This window comes from Aethalodelphis obliquidens, unplaced genomic scaffold (genome assembly GCF_003676395.1).
Source record: "Aethalodelphis obliquidens isolate GAN/ISIS:26980383/991018 unplaced genomic scaffold, ASM367639v1 scaffold98, whole genome shotgun sequence".
NCBI lineage: Eukaryota > Metazoa > Chordata > Mammalia > Artiodactyla > Delphinidae > Aethalodelphis > Aethalodelphis obliquidens.
In genome coordinates this window covers 735,436-757,959 of record NW_020838042.1, presented here as the reverse complement: position 1 = coordinate 757,959, position 22,524 = coordinate 735,436, and positions in this window count along the sequence as shown.

The window sequence follows — 22,524 nt, the reverse complement described above, 5'->3', positions numbered from 1 at the left end:
AGGGGCCACAGCTGGGATGGCTCATATCTGTTCCATGGAGTCCAGTAGGCTAGCCTGAGCTCCATCACCTGGCGGACTCAGGGTTACAAAGAGCACCAAGAAAGGGCAAACTCCAAAGAGCAGGGGCTATTAAAGATTCTCTTAGAAAACAAACTTACGTTTACCAAAGGGGGAAGGTCGGGGGAGGGATAAATTAGGAGTTTGGGATTAACAGATACACATGACTATACAGGAAACAGATAATCAACAAGGACCTACTGTATAGCACAGGCAACTCTATTTAATATTCTGTAATAACCTAAATGGGAAAAGAATCTGAAAAGGAATGGATACATGTATACGTATAACTGAATCACTTTGCTGTACACCTAAAACTAACACATCATTGTTAATCAACTATACTCCAATATAAAATTAAATTTTTTTAAAAAAGATTGTTTGTATCCTACAGCCAAGTCCAGGTTCAAGGGGTGGGAAAACAGACCCAACCTCTTGATGGGAGGAGCAGTAAAGTTAACTTGCAAAGGGCGTACAGGCAGAGACGGGGTTGGAGCATGGAATTTGTAGCCTTTTTTTGCAATCAACCGCTTTGTACAGAGTCCTCCGAGCGCAAACCTCCTTCCTCACCCCATGAAAAATACAGTGCTTCTCATCCTTGCTTCTCACAGTCACTTGCTTTGCCTCTTAAGTAACTGGGTCCCACAGAGATGTCACAATATTCCAACATGATAAAATTCCAAAAGAATAGCTAGTGTTCCACATTAGCCAGCGATTTATCGATTTCATCCACGCACTAGTTGCTTTTATTCTCAGGGTCATTCATGCATATGACAAGTAAACATTTTTTTAACGTATTTGTTTCTCTGTTAAAGATTTCTTTTATGGGACAGTTTTACTCAGACACCCTGCTTGTGGGTGGTGGCTTTCTGCCCAATAGCAACACTACAAATTATATTTATGAAATCAACATGCTATAAGACAGTAGCAGACTAAATTAGAAATATAATGCGTGGCTGATTGTTTATTGCTTGTACCGTATATTTTTCACACATCATCGTGTGGATGTTTAAAGGTCAGGATTGCATTTACACTTGAGTTGTCTAAAATAAGAAAGCCATAACCAGGAAATTCAACAATATATTTTCTTGTGCATGCTCTATTTTCTCTCTGGCCAAGTCCTCAAGAAGTCGGAAAACACACAACCTTGTGTGCATCCTGGGGTATGGGAGTGACACGGGGCCAAGGAAGCTCCAATTTTTAGATTTATTTCTCTATCTATCTATCTATTTACTTTGGCAGTGCCGGGTCTCTGTTGCAGCATGTGGGATCTTCGTTGTGGTATATGGGATCTTTTAATTGCAGCATGTGGACTTCTTAGTTGTGGCATGCATGTTTCTTAGTTGCGGCACGCATGCAGGATCTAGTTCCCCGGCCAGGGATCGAATCTGGGCCCCCTGCATTGGGAGGCTGGAGTCTTACCTACTGGACCACCAGGAAAGTCGCTGCAATTTTTTTTTTAATGTTGCAAGTTGCTAAGAATCATTAGGTTCTCATTGGTACTGGTGACATTCAACATATTGAAATTTGGAAAGACCTAACGTTAGTATTCCTTCTTGCTGTATGGGTCTAGAATTTTGTGAAAAGCTCAGTCAAATGCAGCCCATTTATTCCAGTCATAAAGAGAACAGAGAAAAACGACTAGGGATCTGTTCCAAATGCTAATCTCTTCTCGTAAGTAGCACTCCAAGGAACATGTGAATTTACTCCTCTATCAAAAGCATCCATGAGATGTATTAGCTGCCCTTACGGGTCATCTGTAGGTGCCCCTTTATGTGTGTGCATGGAAATAAGTGTATCTGTGTAGTAGACTTTTTTTCTTTGGATGTAACGTTACATGAAGTACCAGTCTCTTTCTAAACATGTCCTCTTTCTGGGTTTAGATATGTCATTAATGATATAATACAGGGGTTGCCAAATTTTTCCCATAAAGGGCCAGATAACAAATGGATTTAGGCTTTTCAGGCCATATGGTCTGTCCCAACTAAACTCTGCTGTGGTGGGCATGAAAGCCACCATAGGCAATCTGTAAATGCATGGGCATGGCTGTGTCCCAATAAAACTTTATTTACGGACACTGAATTCTTCATGTAATTGTCACATGTCACGAAATACCATTCTTCTAAAAAAATTTTTGCAACCATATATATACAAGTGTCAAAACCCCTCTTAGTAAAAGTGGTGGGGGGAGGGATAAATTGGGAGGTTGGGATTAACATACACACACTGCTACATATAAAATAATCAACGAGGACCTCCTGGATAGCACAGGGAACTCTACTCAGTATTTTTTAATAATGTGTGAGGGAAAAGAATCTGAAAAAAATATATATGTATGTAGAACTGAATCACTTCGCTGTACACCTGAAACTAACACAACATTGTAAATCATCTATAATTCAATTTTTTTAAGGGGGGGAAAAAGAATGTTACAAAAAAAAACTCTCTTAGTAGTCTACAGACTCCTGATCTACTGCATTAATTAATGGAGCAACCACCTGACAAAGGAAGCAAAGAGTCCAGACATGAGTCCTCCAATGCCATTTTAGCATCTCTATTTTCTCTATGAACACATTTCTCTGTGAAAGCTAATTTCTTAACATTTTTAAACAACCCTGCTTTTATATATAACCACAAGAAAGAGTTACTTCTTTGTGCCTCTGTATTTTTTTTAAGATAAAAGCCATTTGATAGCAAATTAGTCTTCCCTTTCTTTATTTGCACATAATTTTGTAAGTTTAGCTCTTTCCTTTTCCTTATTTATTCTTTACAAAGCTTCATATTTCTTTGTCTGAGTGACATGACAATGATCTGTGAATTGGCAACACAAGTAATAAATCACTAAGTTGTGGAACAAAACTCATTCTGATAATGGCAGCTTATTTCTCCATCCAAGAATCAGCAAATTCCATCCTTAAGACCTTCCATTATATATTGTAGTTCTAGCCCCATACTGTCTTTGATTATAGTATATCATAAAGACCTGTGTTCAATCTGATCCTTTTTGATTTTCCAATTTAGATCTCAAGAAGTGAATAAAATCAATGTCAGCATTTTGACAGTGGTAGTAGTTCAGACTTTGTTCAGCATTTTTTCTTATAACTTATGTTCCTCTATGTTCTCGTGATACATAGAGAATGTTTCGCAGTGTTTGCATTTATCTCATTGCATTGAATGTTTCTGTCTGATACAGAGAAGGCTGGATGCCTCCGTGTCCAGATAAAACTGCTCCACAGTTCATCTCATTCTGGATGGATTAAGCAGGTCTAATGAATCTTTTCATGTTCCTTTGCCATCTGACGCCTTATGACGTTTTTTGGTAAAAATATTACGCTGGATTTATTTAGTAGAAGCTTTAACGTTGTAAGTGGCTCTTTGAATACTAAACCTATTTGCTTTGCTTTTCCCATAGTCAAGATGACATGACATCAGTCTATTCTGAGTGGGTGAATGTTCCCCTTGAGGCACTTCCACTCAGGTATTATTTACATCCTCCTTCGTTCCTGTGTTACCACCACAAAAAAAAAGTGCATGGATCTATATTTTTCAACATAGGTCTTTTCCTTCTTCAGCTTAACCATGAATTCAATTCAGTGGCTTTGGGGGACTCACTGGGCACTGGGTTTGGTGCCAGAGACTGTGAAAGGTACAAATATGAGTGGGACATGCCCAGTCTCAAGGCACTTACACTTGTCCTGAGGAAGAAGAGCTCAAACACCAACAGCTACTAAATGGAACAGAATATGTGGACTGGGTTTTAGATGGAGGGTCTTAGGTAATGGAGAGATTACTTACTGCAGGTCTCATAACCTCGATTCTAAGTTTCTTTTGCCATGCCTATTAAAGTACTGCCACTATTGTCCTCTCCCGTCTGATGAGATGAGGTAGCCTCTTTCTGCTTTGAGGTCTAACTATGAAACTTTAAACTATGAAATTAAAAATGCTTATTCCCTACACCTACCAAATTTATTCAGTATTCTTGTATGGAGAAAAAAAGCTAAAGGAAGATGCTGAGACATAACCAATTTTCTGTTTTGACTTTATCATCTCATGCAGTCAAAAATTTGCTGATTAATTATGAAAAAGGTAAAACCACTGAATCGAAGAACTAGTGGGGCTGATTCTTGGAATGGAAATTGAATTGACTGGCTGAACTGACTGCTCAGTTCAGACCGATCGAGCTGAAACCTAGTTAGGTTCAGCCTGGGCAGAGGCAGGGGCAGGTTAAAGCTGTGCCTAGGAAAGCAGAGGTGCAGTTATTAAGGATCAGAGGTGAGAGGAGGTGATGGGGTTCAGAACTAAGAAAGCAATCAAGATTTGGCAGATCTGAGACGTGATCAGGGCAAGCAGTGGCCCCCAAAACACCGATAGAAACATCAACCAAAAATCTAAACCAGGGACCCCAAAGGAAGACATTCTAAGAGACTGAAGGAAAAGAGTAATTTAGCAGAGAATCAAGTCAAAGGTGAGAAAAGACCCTGATAAAAAGAATCAAAGGCTTATAAAAAGGAATGAAGTACTGATATATGCTACAACATGGATGACCGTCAAAAATATTAAGCGAAAGAAGCCAACCACAAAAGACTTCAACTGTATGATTCCATTCATGTGAAATGTCCAGAACAGGGAAATCTACAGAGACAGAAGGTACATTAGTGGTAGCCTAGGCTAAAGAGAATGGGGAGCAGGGAGTGACAGCTCATGGGTATGGAATTTCTTTTTGGGATAATGAATATGTTCCAAGATTGATTTGGGTGATGGTTATACAACTCTGTGAATATTCTAAAAGCCATTGAATGGTATACTTTAAATTGTAAATTGCATGGTTTGTGAATTATATCTCATTTAATTATATCTTATTTAAAAAGTTAAAAAAAAAAGGGGCTTCCCTGGTGGCACAGTGGTTGAGAGTCCACCTGCCGATGCAGGGGACGTGGGTTCGTGCCCCGGTCCGGGAAGATCCCACATGCCGCAGAGCGGCTGGGCCCGTGAGCCATGGCTGCTGAGCCTGCGCGTCCGGAGCGTGTGCTCCGCAACGGGAGAGGCCACAACAGTGAGAGGCCCGCGTACCACCAAAAAAAAAAAAAAAAAAAAAAAAGTTAAAAAAAAAAGAATCAAAGGCTTGTCTTCACCTAGGACTTTTTACTCTCTTCCTGCGAAACCCTGGACCAAACCCCTGGGCTGTTCAAAAGGGCTCACAATTATGGACACTGGACTCCAGTAAAGAGAAAATTAAGAGGACTGTAGTTCCCTGAAGCAGAAGCTGAAGCAAACATTCTTTTATATCGCTTCTGTAAGACTTTCACCGAAAGATTTTTATTTTTTAAAGACAGACATCATCGTTAAATTAGCACTTAATTTAGCAAACTATGAGGTTTAACTATTTGGGTTAAAATTCAGCAAAGGTTAGATCCTGATACTCCTGAGAATGTCCATGAGAATACAGTATAAATCAAGAGCTTCAAGCTTTTAGTTCTCACTCTACAAGTACTTAAATGGCCAATTCGGAACTTGAAATAGGTACATATTTTCTTCTCCATTTCCAAGCTGGCACTGTTTCTCTTCCTTGTAAAGGACTTTATGTGAGAGTTCTCTGATGAAAGGTATCGCTCTGATAAGTGCAGGTGCTACTGGAACACAGCCCGTCACCACCAGCTCAGACATGAAGAGTTGTATCTACAGATCACAGTGAAATTGAAAAGAGCAGGAGTTGGCCCCATGGAGGGATCTAATGGACCGGCAGCTGTCAGTTCATTGTTTAAACGTTTGCTGTTCCTCAATGGTGAATTTTTTCCCCTAGAAGCTAGCTCAAACCAACATATGACCCTTTTGTATAATCTATATAGACTGCTGGTTTACTGCAGAGCACTTGAAACCGAAAATACAAAAGCTTTCTTTGAGTGTTAAAACGAAACAACTTCTGACTTGCTCTGAAAATGCACATTGTGGAGATTCTTATCTGGATGGGCCTCTGATTTCCAGCCAAGTTTGGAGGAGGATGGTCTAATAATAAACCAGCAAAGCAGTCTGAGTAGTAAATTCACATAAGAGCTTTTCAGAAAATGTGGAGATAAAATCCAGAAGAGAAACTCTCAAAACAATCCCCAAACTAATAAATTTCACTCCTCCACCTCCCCTATGATGAAAATGAAAGCACAAAAGAACAAGCCTCCTTGTATTAGTAAGAGTAGGTTATTTTCTTTCTTTGTTTAAAAAAAAAAAAGCACTTTTTAGCTGCTTCTGATTATGTTTAAAACTACATACTGATAGGAGAACATTGGAAAATACCCATAATCCCACCATTCTAAAATAACCATCTTTTTTCTGTAGATATCTACACTGGGTTTTTTTATATGAAAGTTTTATCACACTGTGTGTACAATTTTATAAGAGTAAGTTATTCTTGAAAAGGTAGTGAAGGTCAGTTGAACCTTCGACAAACGTCAACTGTGAAGGTTAGTTGATGACAACAGTTCTCACTTCTCTGATATACTTTCTTCCATGGCTTCTGCCAAATGTAATACACCTTGCAGGATCAAAAGAGACAGTAACACTTTAACAAAGGAAGAGAAAAATCAGTCGAGTTAATGGCACAGAGATTTGGAGCAGAATCAAATCCTGGTCTTAGCCTTTTGACAGTTCCCCTATGTTAGTCAGCAAAAAAATGTGTGAGTTTCTCAATTCATCCTATTTTACCCCCAAATCAATCTAACTTCCCCTTACGTGGGCCCCCAAATGATCATGAATGCAACTAGAAGATGTGCTCTAGATGCAGCTGGCTGAACCCAAATAAAATGTCTATGGCATGTGAGTATGTGCGTATTTGAGCGCGAGTGTGGACACGTGTATTTATGTGTGCATGCACACCTGTGTGCACACACTCATTTGTAATGAACACCCCTAAACAAAAGCATTTTAGTTTCCCGAAGGGCAACACTCAATAATCATGAACTAATTGTGATAAAAACTACCGTTTACTAAGTACTAACTAAGCTCTGTGCTAGTGATGATGCTTGCCTTATCTATAGGCAAATCAATCGATGTGATACACCACATTGACAAAAAGAAAGGAAAAAACCACATGATCATCTCAATAGATGCAGAAAAGGCATTTCACAAAATTCAGCGTCCATTCATGATAAAACTCTCATCAAAGCGGGTAGAGAGGAAACATATCTCAACATAAAGGCCATTTATGGCAAACCAACAGCCAACATAATATTCAATGGTGAAAAGCTAAAAACCTTCCCGCTAAATTCAGGAACAAGAAAAGGATGCCCACTCTTACCACTTCTAATCAACATAGGATTGGAAGTCCTAGCCACAGCCCTCAGACCGCAAAAAAAAAAAGAAATAAAAGGTATCCAAAGTGGAAGGGAAGAGGTAAAACTGTCACTGTGTGTAGGTGACATGATATTCTATACAGAGAACCCTAGTCTCCACACAAAAATTATTAGAAATAAAAAACAAACAACCCAATCAAAAAATGGACAGAAGACCCAAGTAGACGTTTCTCAAAGAAGACATACAGATGGCTAAAAAGCACATGAAAAGTTGCTCAACGTTGCTAATTATTAGAGAAACACAAACCAAAACTGCAATGAGGTATTATCTCACACGGTTCAGAATGACCATCATCAAAATGTCTACAAGTAATAAATGCTGAAGAGGGTGTGAAGAAAAGGGAACCCTCCTACACTGTTGGTGGGAATGTAAGTTGGTACAACCACTACAGAAAACAGTATGGAGTTTCCTTAAAAAACTAAAAATAGAACTGCCATATGACGCAGCAATCTCACTCCTGGACATATACCTGGAGAAAACCATAATTCAAAAAGACACATGCACCCCAATGTTCATTGCAGCACTGTTTACAACAGCCAAGACATGGGAGCAACCTAAATGTTCATCGGCAGATGAATGGATAAAGAAAATGTGGTAATATATAGAATGGAATATTACTCAGCCATAAAAAAGAATGAAATAATGCCATTTGCAGCAACAGGGATAGATCTAGAGATTATCATACTAGGTGAAGTAAGTCAGATAGAGAAAAAGTATCACATGATATCACTTATATGTAGAATCTTTAAAAAATGATACAAATGAACTTACAAAACAGAAACAGACTCACAGGCTTCAAAAACAAACTTATAGTTACCAAAGGGGAAAGGGGGTGAGCAGGAGGGATAAATTAGGAAGTTGGGATTAACATATATACACTACTATATATAAAATAGATAATCGGGCTTCCCTGGTGGCGCAGTGGTTGAGAGTCCACCTGCCGATGCAGGGGACACGGGTTTGTGCCCCGGTCCGGGAAGATCCCACATGCCGCGGAGCGGCTGGGCCCGTGAGCCATGGCCACTGAGCCTGCGTGTCCGGAGACTGTGCTCCACAACGGGATAGACCACCACGGTGAGAGGTCCGCGTACCGCAAAAAAAAAAAAAAGATAATCAACAAGGACCTAGTATATAGCACAGGGAACTCTACTCACTACTCCGTAATAGCCTACATGGGAAAATAATCTGAAAAAGAATAGATATATGTATAACTAAGTCACTTTCCTGTACACCTTAAACTAACACAACATTGTAAATCAACTATACTCCAATATAAAATTAAAAAAATTTTAATTAATAAAAGCTATTAGAACTAATGAATTCATAAAGGTAGCAGGATGCAATAGAGTCCTGTATATTAATCTTGTATTTCTATACACTAATAATGAACTATCAGAAAAAGTAAAAAGAAAAAAATCCCACTCAAAATTGCATCAAAAACAAAATACCTAAGAGTGAACTTAAACACAGAGGTGAAAGACCTATATACTGAAAACTATAAAAGAATGATAAAGGAAACTGAAGATGATTCAAAGAAATGGAAAGATATACCATGCTCTTGGATTGGAAGAATTAATATTGTTAAAATGGCCATTTTACCCAAAGCAATCTACAGATTTAATGCAATCTTTATAAAAATGTCCATGACATTTTTCACAGAACTAGAACAAATAATAATACAATTTATATGGAACCACAAAAGACCTAGAATTGCCAAACAATCCTGAGAAAAAAAGAACAAAGCTGGAGGTATAACCCTTCCAGACTTCAGACTATACTACAAAGCTACAGTAATCAAAATAGTGTGGTACTGGCACAAAAACAGACACAAAAATCAATGGACCAGAATAGAGAGCCCAGAAATAAACTCACACATGTATGGTCAATTAATCTACAACAAAGGAGGCAAGAATATACAATGGAGAAAAGCAAGTCTCTTCAACAAGTAGTGTCGGGAAATCTGGAGAGCTACATGTAAATCAATAAAATTAGGACATTCCCTCACACCTTATACAAAACTAAACTTGAAATGGTTTAAAGACCTAAATGTAAGATATGACACCATAAAATTCCTAGAAGAGAACATAGGAGAAATACTGTTTGACATAAACTGTAGCACTATTTTCTTAGATCAGTCTCCCAAGGCAAAAGAAACAAAAGCAAAAATAAATAAATGGGACCTAATCAAACTTAAAAGCTTTAGCTGCATAGCACAGGGAGATCAGTTTGGTGCTTTGTCACCACCTAGAGGGGTGGGATAGGGAGGGTGGGAGGGAGATGCAAGAGGGAGGAGATATGGGGATATACATATATGTATAGCTAATTCACTTTGTTATAAAGCAGAAACTAACACACCATTGTAAAGCAATTATACGCCAATAAAGATGTTAAAAAAATAAACTTAGGGGCTTCCCTGGTGGCGCAGTGGTTGAGAGTCCACCTGTCAATGCAGGGGACACGGGTTCGTGCCCTGGTCCGGGAAGATCCCACACGCCGTGGAGCGGCTGGGCCCGTGAGCCATGGCCGCTGAGCCTGCACGTCTGGAGCCTGTGCTCCGCAACGGGAGAGGCCACAATAGTGAGAGGCCCGCGTACCACAAGAAAAATAAAAATAATAAAAAATAATAAATAAATAAACTTAAAAGCTTTTGCACAGCAAAGGAAACCATAAACAAAATGAAAAGACAGCCTAGGGAATGGGAGAAAATATTTGAAAACGATGTGACCAACAAGGGCTTAATTTCCAAAATATACAAACAGCTCACACAACTCAATATCAAAAAACAAACAACCCAATCAAAAAATGGGTGGAAGATCTAAATAGACATTTTTCCAGAGAAGACATACAGATGGCCAACAAGTACATGAAAAGATACTCAACATCACTAAGCACAGAAATGCAAATCAAAACTACAATGAGGTATCACCTTACACTGGTCAGAATGGCTATCATCAAAAATCTACAAATAATAAATGTTGGAGAGGATGTAAAGAAAAGGGAACCCTCCTACACTGTTGGTGGGAACGTAAATTGGTGCAGCCACTATGGAAAACAGTATGGAGGTTCCTTAAAAAACTAAAAATAGAATTACCATATGATCCAGCAATTCCACTCCTAGGTATATATGCGGAAAAAAATGAAAACTCTAATTCGAAAAGATACATGCATCCCAATGTTCACAGCAACACTATTTACAGGGACTTCCCTGGTGGTCCAGTGGTTAAGACTCTGTGCTTCCACTGCAGGGGGTGTGGGTTCAATCCCTGGTCAGGGAACTAAGATCCCACAGGCTGCGAGGCAATGCCAAAAAATAAAAATTAAAAAAAGAAAGAAACCAGCTTAACCCAACTTCTTAAAGATACAAATTAGTTTGATATTTTTGTGTTATATTTTCAGTATATTTATGATCTAAGTTCTGTACTTACCCCATACAAGGACACGATACAACGTGGTTTTCAATGGCAGACAAGATCTAAAAAGCAAAAGAAAAGTTAGAACCTTGGAAGGACAAAGGTTTTACATATTTTTATGACATATTCCATAATTTAACAATTATCATTGACTTAGGCAAGGATCTTAATATTACAAATCTGCAAAAAGTTTTCTCTGACTAGCTTACAAATCTGTTAGAACATTTTGGATTTTATTTTCCGTCAAAAAATTTCACACACAGGAAATTCATGGATCTTTAATCTCTTTCATAAAAAGATAATTTGAATTCAATTACACTTTACAAGATTAATTGTTAGAACTGGGTGCTGAGAAAAGATTGAAGACTAATTCTGAAAATACAGCATTGCTTAGTTCATTGTGGATAACAGTTAAAAATAAATATCCTGAGCTTGCTGAAATTGCCTTAAAATAACTTGTTCTACTTTCCTCACCACCCATACGTAAGATTGACCGCTCTACCATGAGTGCTATTAAAACAAAACATAAACATTTTAGATATGCATTATGCCCTATGAGGAATGGTCTCTAGTTAATAAGCAAGAAACAAGCTCATTTGTAACATTAGAAAATCAAATACTGATACAATGTTCATTTAAAAATGTGCATAGGCATTTAATATGAGGAATTACTACTTCACTCAACTTGTGTTTAGCTGTGATTGTGGAATAACAAAAAGCTAGGTGTAATAGTAATTATATTAATCACCTACATGCATACCCTTTCATAAACATGTCTGGTTTCTGTAATTCTTTTGCTTTTTATGTTATACTTGCTTTGATTATATTTATTGAAATATAATTGATGTTTCTTGAATCTAATAAAACAGTTAGGCTTGGATTTTATGTCTTTTTTATTTTAGTTTATAGGATTTTACTGTTTTTTGGGTGGTTTTTTTTTTTTTTTTTTTTTTTTTTTTTTTTGGTTCGTGGGGCTTTTTGTTTGCAGGCCTCTTGTTGTGGCCTCTCCCGCTGCGGAGCACAGGCTCCGGACGTGCACGCTCAGCGGCCATGGCATGTGAGATCTTCCCGGACCGGGGCACGAACCCATGTCCCCTGCATCGGCAGGCAGACTCTCAACCACTGCGCCGCCAGGGAAGCCCAGATTTTATTGTATTTTTACAAAAGTATCGATATGCTATGAGCTGGAAGTTTTTAACATCTAATAATTTACCACAGATAGCTTGAGAAGCACTGCCCTAATTGCTTCCACTTAGGAACCATGTTGGCCAACCAGGGAATCTGCATCCATCTCAGTCTTTTAGATTTGGGCTGGTCCAACTCACTCAACTGAATCCTAGAAGGTTTGGATCAAAGGATTTAGCACAAATTGTTCCCTGGCATCCATGCACTCAATCCTGTTTATATAGACTCAATTGCCTGACCCTCTTTAACCCCCATGTCCCATCCCAGGACCCCAAACCAAAAAGGAAGCATGACAGAGTCATTCAGGCTATTGAGAAACGCTGACGGAAATATCTTTCCTTGTTTTCCTTTAAGAACATAGATGGAATGCACTGGGCTGAGGCAGAGGAGGTAAGTTGAAAATCAAGTTGACAAGGAGAAAAATGTTAAGAATAGAGCAGAAATTAATTATTAGAGAAATGCAAATCAAAACTACAAAGAGATATTGCCTCACACCAGTCAGAATGACCATCATGAAAAAATCTACAAACAATAAATGCTGGAGAGGGTGTGGCGAAAAGGGAACCCTCCTACACTGTTGGTGGGAATGTAAATTGATACAGCCACTATGGAGAACAGTATGGAGGTTCCTTAAAAAACTAAAAGTAGAGCTATCATATGATCCAGCAATCCCACTCCTGGGCGTATACCCAGAGAAAACCATAATGAAAAGAGTCATTTACCACAATGTTCATTGCAGCTCTATTTACAATAGCCAGGACATGGAAGCAACCTAAGTGTCCATCAACAGATTAATAGATAAAGAAGATGTGGCACATATATACAATGGAATATTACTCAGCCATTCAAAAGAATGAAATAAAGCCATTTGTGGCAACATGGATGGACCTAGAGATTATCATACTAAGTAAGACACAGAAAGACAAATATCATATGATATTGCTTATATATGGAATCTAAAAAGAAATGATACAAGTGACCTTATTTACAAAACAGAAACAGACTCACAGACTTAGAGAACGAACTTATGGTTACCAGGGAAGAAGGGTAACAGGTAAGGATAGATTGGGAGTTTGGGATTGACATGTACACACTGCTGTATTTAAAACAGATAACCAACAAGGGAAAGAAAAGAATGAATAAACAACCTGTGGTATATTAATGAAATACTACTTAGCAATAAAAAGGGTAAGACCACTTGTGCAATTCAGTAAGATAGATGAATCTCACAAACACTTTGCTATGCAAAACAAGATGGAAGACGCGGAGATCACCTTCCTCCCCACAGATACACCAGAAATACATCTACGCGTGGAACAACTCCTACGGAGCACCTACTAAACGCTGGCAGAAGACCTCAGAACTCCCAAAAGGCAAGGAACCCCCCCACGTACCTGGGTAGGGCAAAAGAAAAAAATAAACAGAAACAAAAGGATAGGGACGGGTCCTGCACCAGCAGGAGAGAGCTGTGAAGGAGGAAAAGTGTCCACACACTAGGAAGCCCCTTCGCGGGCGGAGACTTCGGGTGGCGGAGTGGGGGAGCTTGGGAGCCACGGAGGAGAGCACAGCAACAGGGGTGCGGAGGGCAAAGCGGAGAGATTCCAGCGCAGAGGATCGGGCCGACCGGCACTCACCAGCCCAAGAGGCTTCTCTGCTCACCCGCTGGGGCGGGCGGGGCTGGGAGCTGAGGCTCCGGCTTCTGTCGTAGCGCCGGGAGAGGACTGGGGTTGGCGGCGTGAACACAGCCTGCAGGGCGTTGGTGCACCGCAGCTGGCCGGGAGGGAGTCGGGGGCGGGGTCTGGACCTGCCGAGGAGGCAAGAGACTTTTTCTTCCCTCTTTGTTTCCTGGTGCGCGAGGAGAGGGGATTGAGAGCGCTGCTTGGAGGAGCTCCAGAGACGGGCGCGAGTCGCGGCTAAAAGTGCGGAGCCCAGAGACAGACATGAGACGCTAGGGCCGCTGCTGCCGCCACCGGGAGGCCTGTGTGCGAACACGGGTCACTGTCCACACCCGCTTCCGGGGGGCCTGTGCGGCCTGCCACTGCCGGGGCCCCGGGATCCCGGGACGGCTCCCCCGGGAGAGCGCACTGCGCGCCTCAGGCGAGCAGCGTCACGCCGGCCTCTGCCGCCGCGGGCCCGCCCCGCACAACGTGACCCTCCCTTCCCCCCGGCCTGAGTGAGCCAGAGCCTCCGAATCAGCGGCTCCTTTAACCCCGTCCTGTCTGAGCAAAGAACAGACGCCCTCCGGCGACCTACACGCACAGGTGGGGCCAAATCCAAAGCTGAGCCCCTGGGAGCTGTGAGAACAAAGAAGAGAAAGGGAAAACACTCCCAGTAGCCTCAGAAGCAGCGGATTAAAGCTCCACAATCAACTTGATGTACCCTGCATCTGTGGAATACATGAATAGACAACGAATCATCCCAAATTAAGGAGCCCTGTGGATGAAAGGCTCTTGGTGCTGCAGCCAGGAGTCAGTGTTGTGCCTCTGAGGTGGGAGAGCCAACTTCAGGACACTGGTCCGCAAGAGGCCTCCCAGCTGCACATAATATCAAACAGCGAAAATCTCCCAGAGATCTCCATCTCAACGCCAGCACCCAGCTTCACTCAACGACCAGCAAGCTACAGTGCTGGACATCCTATGCGAAACAACTAGCAAGACAGGAACACAACCCCACCCATTAGCAGAGAGGCTGCCCAAAATCATAATAAGTCTACAGACACCCCAAAACACACCACCAGACGTGGACCTGCCCACCAGAAAGACAAGATCCAGCCTCATCCACCAGAACACAGGCACTAGTACCCTCCACCAGGAAGCCTACACAAACCACTGAAACAACCTTAGCCACTGGGGACAGACACCAAAAACAACAGGAACTACGAACCTTCAGCCTGCAAAAAGGAGACCCCAAACACAGTAAGATAAGCAAAATGAGAAGACAGAAAAACACACAGCAGATGAAGAAGCAAGATAAAAACCCACCAGACCTAACAAATGAAGAGGAAATAGGCAGTCTACCTGAAAAAGAATTCAGAATAATGATAGTAAAGATGACCCAAAATCTTGGAAATAGAATAGACAAAATGCAAGAATCAGTTAACAAGGACCTAGAAGAACTAAAGATGACACAAACAATGATGAACAACACAATAAATGAAATGAAAAATACTCTAGATGGGATCAATAGCAGAATAACTGAGGCAGAAGAACGGATAAGTGACCTGGAAGATAAAATAGTGGAAATAACTACTGCAGAGCAGAATAAAGAAAAAAGAATGAAGACAACTGAGGACAGTCTCAGAGACCTCTGGGACAACATTAAACGCACCAACATTCGAATTATAGGGGTTCTAGAAGAAGAAGAGAAAAAGAAAGGGACTGAGAAAATATTTGAAGACATTATAGTTGAAAACTTCCCTAATATGGAAAAGGAAATAGTTAATCAAGTCCAGGAAGCACAGAGAGTCCCATACAGGATAAATCCATGGAGAAATACGCCAAGACACATATTAATCAAACTGTCAAAAATTAAATACAAAGAAAACATATTAAAAGCAGCAAGGGAAAAACAACAAATAACACACAAGGGAATCCCCATAAGGTTAACAGCTGATCTTTCAGCAGAAACTCTGCAAGCCAGAAGGGAGTGGCAGGACATATTGAAAGTGTTGAAGGAGAAAAACCTGCAACCAAGATTACTCTACCCAGCAAGGATCTCAATCAGATTTGATGGAGAAATTAAAACCTTTACAGACAAGCAAAAGCTGAGAGAGTTCAGCACCACCAAACCAGCTCTACAACAACTGCTAAAGGAACTTCTCTAGGCAAGAAACACAAAAGAAGGAAAAGACCTACAATAACGAACCCAAAACAATTAAGAAAATGGGAATGGGAACACACATATCGATAATTACCTTAAATGTAAATGGACTAAATGCTCCCACCAAAAGACACAGATTGGCTGAATGGATACAAAAACAAGACCCATATATTTGCTGTCTACAAGAGACCCACTTCAGACCTAGAGACACATACAGACTGAAAGTAAGGGGATGGAAAAAGGTATTTCATGCAAATGGAAACCAAAAGAAAGCTGGAGTAGCAATTCTCATATCAGACAAAATAGACTTTAAAACAAAGGCTATTAGAAGAGACAAAGAAGGACACTACATAATGATCAAGGGATCGATCCAAGAAGAAGATATAACAATTGTAAATATTTATGCACCCAACATAGGAGCACCTCAATACATAAGGCAGATACTGACAGCCATAAAAGGGGAAATCGACAGTAACACAATCATAGTAGGGGACTTTAACACCCCACGTTCACCAAGGGACAGATCATCCAAAATGAAAATAAATAAGGAAACACAAGCTTTAAATGATACATTAAACGAGATGGACTTCATTGATATTTATAGGACATTCCATCCAAAAACAACAGAATACACATTTTTCTCAAGTGCTCATGGAACATTCTCCAGGATAGATCATATCTTGGGTCACAAATCAAGCCTTGGTAAATTTAAGAAAATTGAAATTGTATCAAGTATCTTTTCCGACCACAACGCTATGAGACTAGATATCAATTACAGGAAAAGATCTGTAAAAAATACAAACACATGGAGGCTAAACAATACACTACTTAATAACGAAGTGATCACTGAAGAAATCAAAGAGGAAATCAAAAAATACCTAGAAACAAATAACAATGGAGACACGACGACTCAAAATCTATGGGATGCAGCAAAAGCAGTTCTAAGAGGGAAGTTTATAGCAATACAATCCTACCTTAAGAAACAGGAAACATCTCGAATAAACGACCTAACCTTGCACCTAAAGCAATTAGAGAAAGAAGAACAAAAAAACCCCAAAGTTAGCAGAAGGAAAGAAATCATAAAAATCAGATCAGAAATAAATGAAAAAGAAATGAAGGAAACGATAGCAAAGATCAATAAACCTAAAAGCTGGTTCTTTGAAAGGATAAACAAAATTGATAAACCATTAGCCAGACTCATCAAGAAAAAAAGGGAGAAGACTCAAATCAATAGAATTAGAAATGAAAAAGGAGAAGTAACAACTGACACTGCAGAAATACAAAAGATCATGAGAGATTACTACAAGCAACTCTATGCCAATAAAATGGACAACCTGGAAGAAATGGACAAATTCTTAGAAAGGCACAACCTGCCAAGACAGAATCAGGAAGAAATAGAAAATATGAACAGACCAATCACAAGCACTGAAATTGAAACTGTGATTAAAAATCTTCCAACAAGCAAAAGCCCAGGACCAGATGGCTTCACAGGCGAATTCTATCAAACATTTAGAGAAGAGCTATCACCTATCCTTCTCAAACTCTTCCAAAATATAGCAGAGGGAGGAACACTCCCCAACTCATTCTACGAGGCCACCATCACCCTGATACCAAAACCAGACAAGGATGTCACAAAGAAAGAAAACTACAGGCCAATATCACTGATGAACCTAGATGCAAAAATCCTCAACAAAATACTAGCAAACAGAATCCAACAGCACATTAAACAGATCATACACCATGATCAAGTGGGGTTTATTCCAGGAATGCAAGGATTCTTCAATATACACAAATCAATCAACGTGATACACCATATTAACAAATTGAAGGAGAAAAACCATATGATCATCTCAATAGATGCAGAGAAAGCTTTTGACAAAATTCAACACGCATTTATGATAAAAACCCTGCAGAAAGTAGGCATAGAGGGAACTTTCCTCAACATAATAAAGGCCATATATGACAAACCCACAGCCAACATCGTCCTCAATGGTGAAAAACTGAAAGCATTTCCACTAAGATCAGGAACAAGACAAGGTTGTCCACTCTCACCACTCTTATTCAACGTAGTTTTGGAAGTTTTAGCCACAGCAATCAGAGAAGAAAAGGAAATAAAAGGAATCCAAATCGGAAAAGAAGAAGTAAAGCTGTCACTCTTTGCAGATGACATGATAGTATACATAGAGAATCCTAAAGATGCTACCAGAAAACTACTAGAGCTAATCAATGAATTTGGTAAAGTAGCAGGATACAAAATTAATGCACAGAAATCTCTGGCACAGAAATCTCTGGCATTAATGCACAGAAATCTCTGGCAAAATTAATGCACAGAAATCTCTGGCATTCACAAATCCACAAGTCACTAAGGATGAAAAATCTGAAAGTGAAATCAAGAAAACACTCCCTTTTACCATTGCAACAAAAAGAATAAAATATCTAGGAATAAACCTACCTAAGGAGACAAAAGACCTGTATGCAGAAAATTAGAAGACACTGATGAAAGAAATTAAAGATGATACAAATAGATGGAGAGATATACCATGTTCTTGGATTGGAAGAATCAACATTGTGAAAATGACTCTACTACCCAAAGCAATCTACAGATTCAATGCAATCCCTATCAAACTACCACTGGCATTTTTCACAGAACTGGAACAAAAAATTTCACAATTTGTATGGAAACACAAAAGACCCCGAATAGCCAAAGCAATCTTGAGAACGAAAAACGGAGCTGGAGGAATCAGGCTTCCTGACTTCAGACTATACTACAAAGCTACAGTAATCAAGACAGTATGGTACTGGCACAAAAACAGAAATATAGATCAATGGAACAGGATAGAAAGCCCAGAGATAAACCCACGCACATATGGTCACCTTATCTTTGACAAAGGAGGCAGGAATGTACAGTGGAGAAAGGACAGCCTATCAATAAGTGGTGCTGGGAAAACTGGACAGCTACATGTAAAAGTATGAGATTAGATCACTCCCTAACACCATACACAAAAATACGCTCAAAATGGATTAAAGACCTAAATGTAAGGCCAGAAACTATCAAACTCTTAGAGGAAAACATAGGCAGGACACTCTATGACATAAATCACAGCAAGGTCCTTTTTGACCCACCTCCTAGAGAAATGGAAATAAAAACAAAAGTAAACAAATGGGACCTAATGAAACTTAAAAGCTTTTGCGCAGCAAAGGAAACCATAAAGAAGACCAAAAGACAACCCTCAGAATGGGAGAAAATATTTGCAAATGAAGCAACTGACAAAGGATTAATCTCCAAAATTTATAAGCAGCTCATGCAGCTTAATAACAAAAAAACAAACAACCCAATCCAAAAATGGGCAGAAGACCTAAATAGACATTTCTCCAAAGAAGATATACAGTGTGCCAACAAGCACATGAAAGAATGCTCAACATCACTAATCATTAGGGAAATGCAAATCAAAACTACAATGAGATATCATCTCACACCAGTCAGAATGGCCATCATCAAAAAATCTAGAAACAATAAATGCTGGAGAGGGTGTGGAGAAAAGGGAACCCTCTTACACTGTTGGTGGGAATGTAAATTGATACAGCCACTGTGGAGAACAGTATGGAGGTTCCTTAAAAAACTACAAATAGAACTACCATATGACCCAGCAATCCCACTACTGGGCATATACCCTGAGAAAACCATAATTCAAAAAGAGTCATGTACCAAAATGTTCATTGCAGCTCTATTTACAATAGCCAGGACATGGAAACAACCTAAGTGTCCATCATCAGATGAATGGATAAAGAAGATGTGGCACATATATACAATGGAATATTACTCAGCCATAAAAAGAAACGAAATTGAGCTATTTGTAATGAGGTGGATAGACCTAGAGTCTGTCATACAGAGTGAAGTAAGTCAGAAAGAGAGAGATAAATACCGTATGCTAACACATATATATGGAATGTAAGAAAAAAAATGTCATGAAAAACCTAGGAGTGAAACAGGAATGAAGACACAGACTTACTAGAGAATGGACTTGAAGCTATGGGGAGGGGGAAGGGTAAACGGTGACAAAGCGAGAGAGAGGCATGGATATATATACACTACCAAACATAAGGTAGATAGCTAGTGGGAAGCAGCCGCATAGCACAGGGAGATCAGCTCGGTGCTTTGTGACCACCTGGAGGGGTGGGATAGGGAGGGTGGGAGGGAGGGAGACGCAAGAGGGAGGAGATATGGGGATATATTATATGTATAGCTGATTCACTTTGTTATAAAGCAGAAACTAACACCCCATTGTAAAGCAATTATACTCCAATAAAGATGTTAAAATAAAAAAAAAACAAGATGTACTAATTAGTGTAAATACTGTATGATTTCATTATTATTGAGAAAAATTTGAATATAGGCTTTGGATTAGAAAAAAAAAAGAATAGAGCAGAAACTAATGATTATAAGGAATCTTGCCACCAAGGAACAAGAAGAGGCCAGAGACCTGTTGGACCTTGGGAGAAAGCTTTGGCTTCTGCTTCCAGATACCACTTGGAAGGAGCCCTTCAGCATTCCCTTGGCTCCCTGGAGAAGCGCTCAGAGATTTGGTAATAGATTCTCCACACTCCAAACAACATACACGGAAAACACAAATCCTCAACAGCTGCACACATGAAACCTCTAACTTCTGTATTACTGGGCACCTCTTATGAACCAGGCACTTTATAGGAATCAACTCTATACTGCTTACAACCATCCAATGAGCTCAATATTCTTAGCCATATTTTACAGGTGAGATAAATGAGACCCCAAGAATGTAAGGAGGTTACTTACCCTCCAGTCCACCATCTCTTCTCTTACTACATCATTGTCCCACCCCGGCTGCCCCTACCACCCTTTGCCTGGGTTCTGCTCATCTTTCATAACCCAGCATAGACCTGGGGTTCTCAGCTTGGGCTTCATCTCGCAATCACCTGAGGAGCTTTAAAAAAGCTTTGCTATCTGGGTGCCACGCCCAGGGAGTCTGATTTTCATTGATCTAGCATGCGTCCAATTTAATCATAATTACTCAGCTTTTAAAAATCCTACATAATTCTAATGTTCACCCAAAGCTGAAGACCGGTGGCCTTGACAGTATCAAAGCTGAGTTAGGGGCCACTTTTCTGTGAGCCTACAGCGCCTTATCTTTATTCAGTCATTCATTCATTTTTTTACAATTACCTGTTATCAAATTTAACTTCATGGTATTGTTATTGCCTGTTGCCCACTGTAAGTGTTAAACCATTGAAGGCAGGGACACTCCAGTTCATGTTTGTTCATTCACTCCTTCACTAACTCAGCAAGTACTTATTGAGTGCCTACTATGAGTCCGGCTCTGCGCTAGTAGGTGGGAACACAACAGTGAACAAGGGGCCACATACAGAGTTTACTGAAGGAAATAGAATAAGAAGACAATGTATGTGTTCTTGTTTTCTACTGTCATATAACAAACAACCCAAACTTAGCGGACTACAGTGTGTCTCAGCCTGCAAGTTCAAGCTCTTTCCAGAGCTGTGCCAACAGCTGCCTCTTGGGCACCCCTCACCTAGGAGTGCACAGAGCAATGATGCACTCATCACTGCATCAGGAGGATGCATCTGGAAAAAGGTCTGGAAGGGGGGTAAGAACCCTTTAGCCATAGGGTTCTTTGGTCATTTGTGCTTTCTTAGAATTGCCCTCTTTCTGCATTTGAAGCACGTGCTAGTTCAAATAGGAAGCCTGGCTTCTCCAGGTTGTTTGTGCCCTCACTTCCTTCCACAGATGTAACACATTCACCCAGTACTTGCTTTGAGTCTCACTGTACTCCCACACGTGCAGGCCCACCAGAATCCTGCACTCACAGGGCATTGCAAACGCTATTTGCTAAAGCGGTGGCAATGAGCAGCAGAGATGGATGACACAGGAGACACAGTGTATCTCCTCTGCTCACGTGCATGTCCACTGTCCCATTCGACTTCATCCACAAAACACAAGTTCTAAAATAAAATTATTAAGAATTTCAAGACAGTAACAGCAGAGCATTAAATCAAGGGTGGGCCTTTTTTATTATTTTTTAAAATTTATTCAAGTATAGTTGATTTACAATGTTGTGTTAATTTCTGCTGTACAAAGTGATTCAGTTATACATATATATATATATATATATACACACACACACACACACACACATATATACATATACTCATTCTTTTTCATATTCTTTTCCATTATGGTTTATCACAGGATATTGAATATAGTTCCCTGTGTAGGGTGGACCTTTCTGAGCACAGGGCCCTGTATGACTGCACAGGTGGCGTATGCCCATGAAACTGGCCCTGACCCAGAGTTTGGTCTAGAAGGGTGGGGGAAAAGGCTCTCAACGCACACAAGCTCTCAGTGGATTGAGCTTCTCGGCGGGCGTATTTCCTTGGTCCCATGGACTCCGCACCTCCCGGTGAGGGCTGTGACCAAAAGAATACCTAAGTGGGACCCTCCCTTGGGCAGGTTCCAGGGCAGGAACCCTGTTCCTTGTGCCAGGTCTAAAGGTAAAATAGATGGTGACTTCCACTCCAAAAGGAAAGATGGTGAGAGTGACAGGTTTGGGGCTAAGAGTTACTGTGTCCTCAACCAAACATACTGTCCAGACTTAATACATATTCATGAATAAATGAATGCACACTGGGAATGCAGGCCTACACTCAAAGACAACTCTCC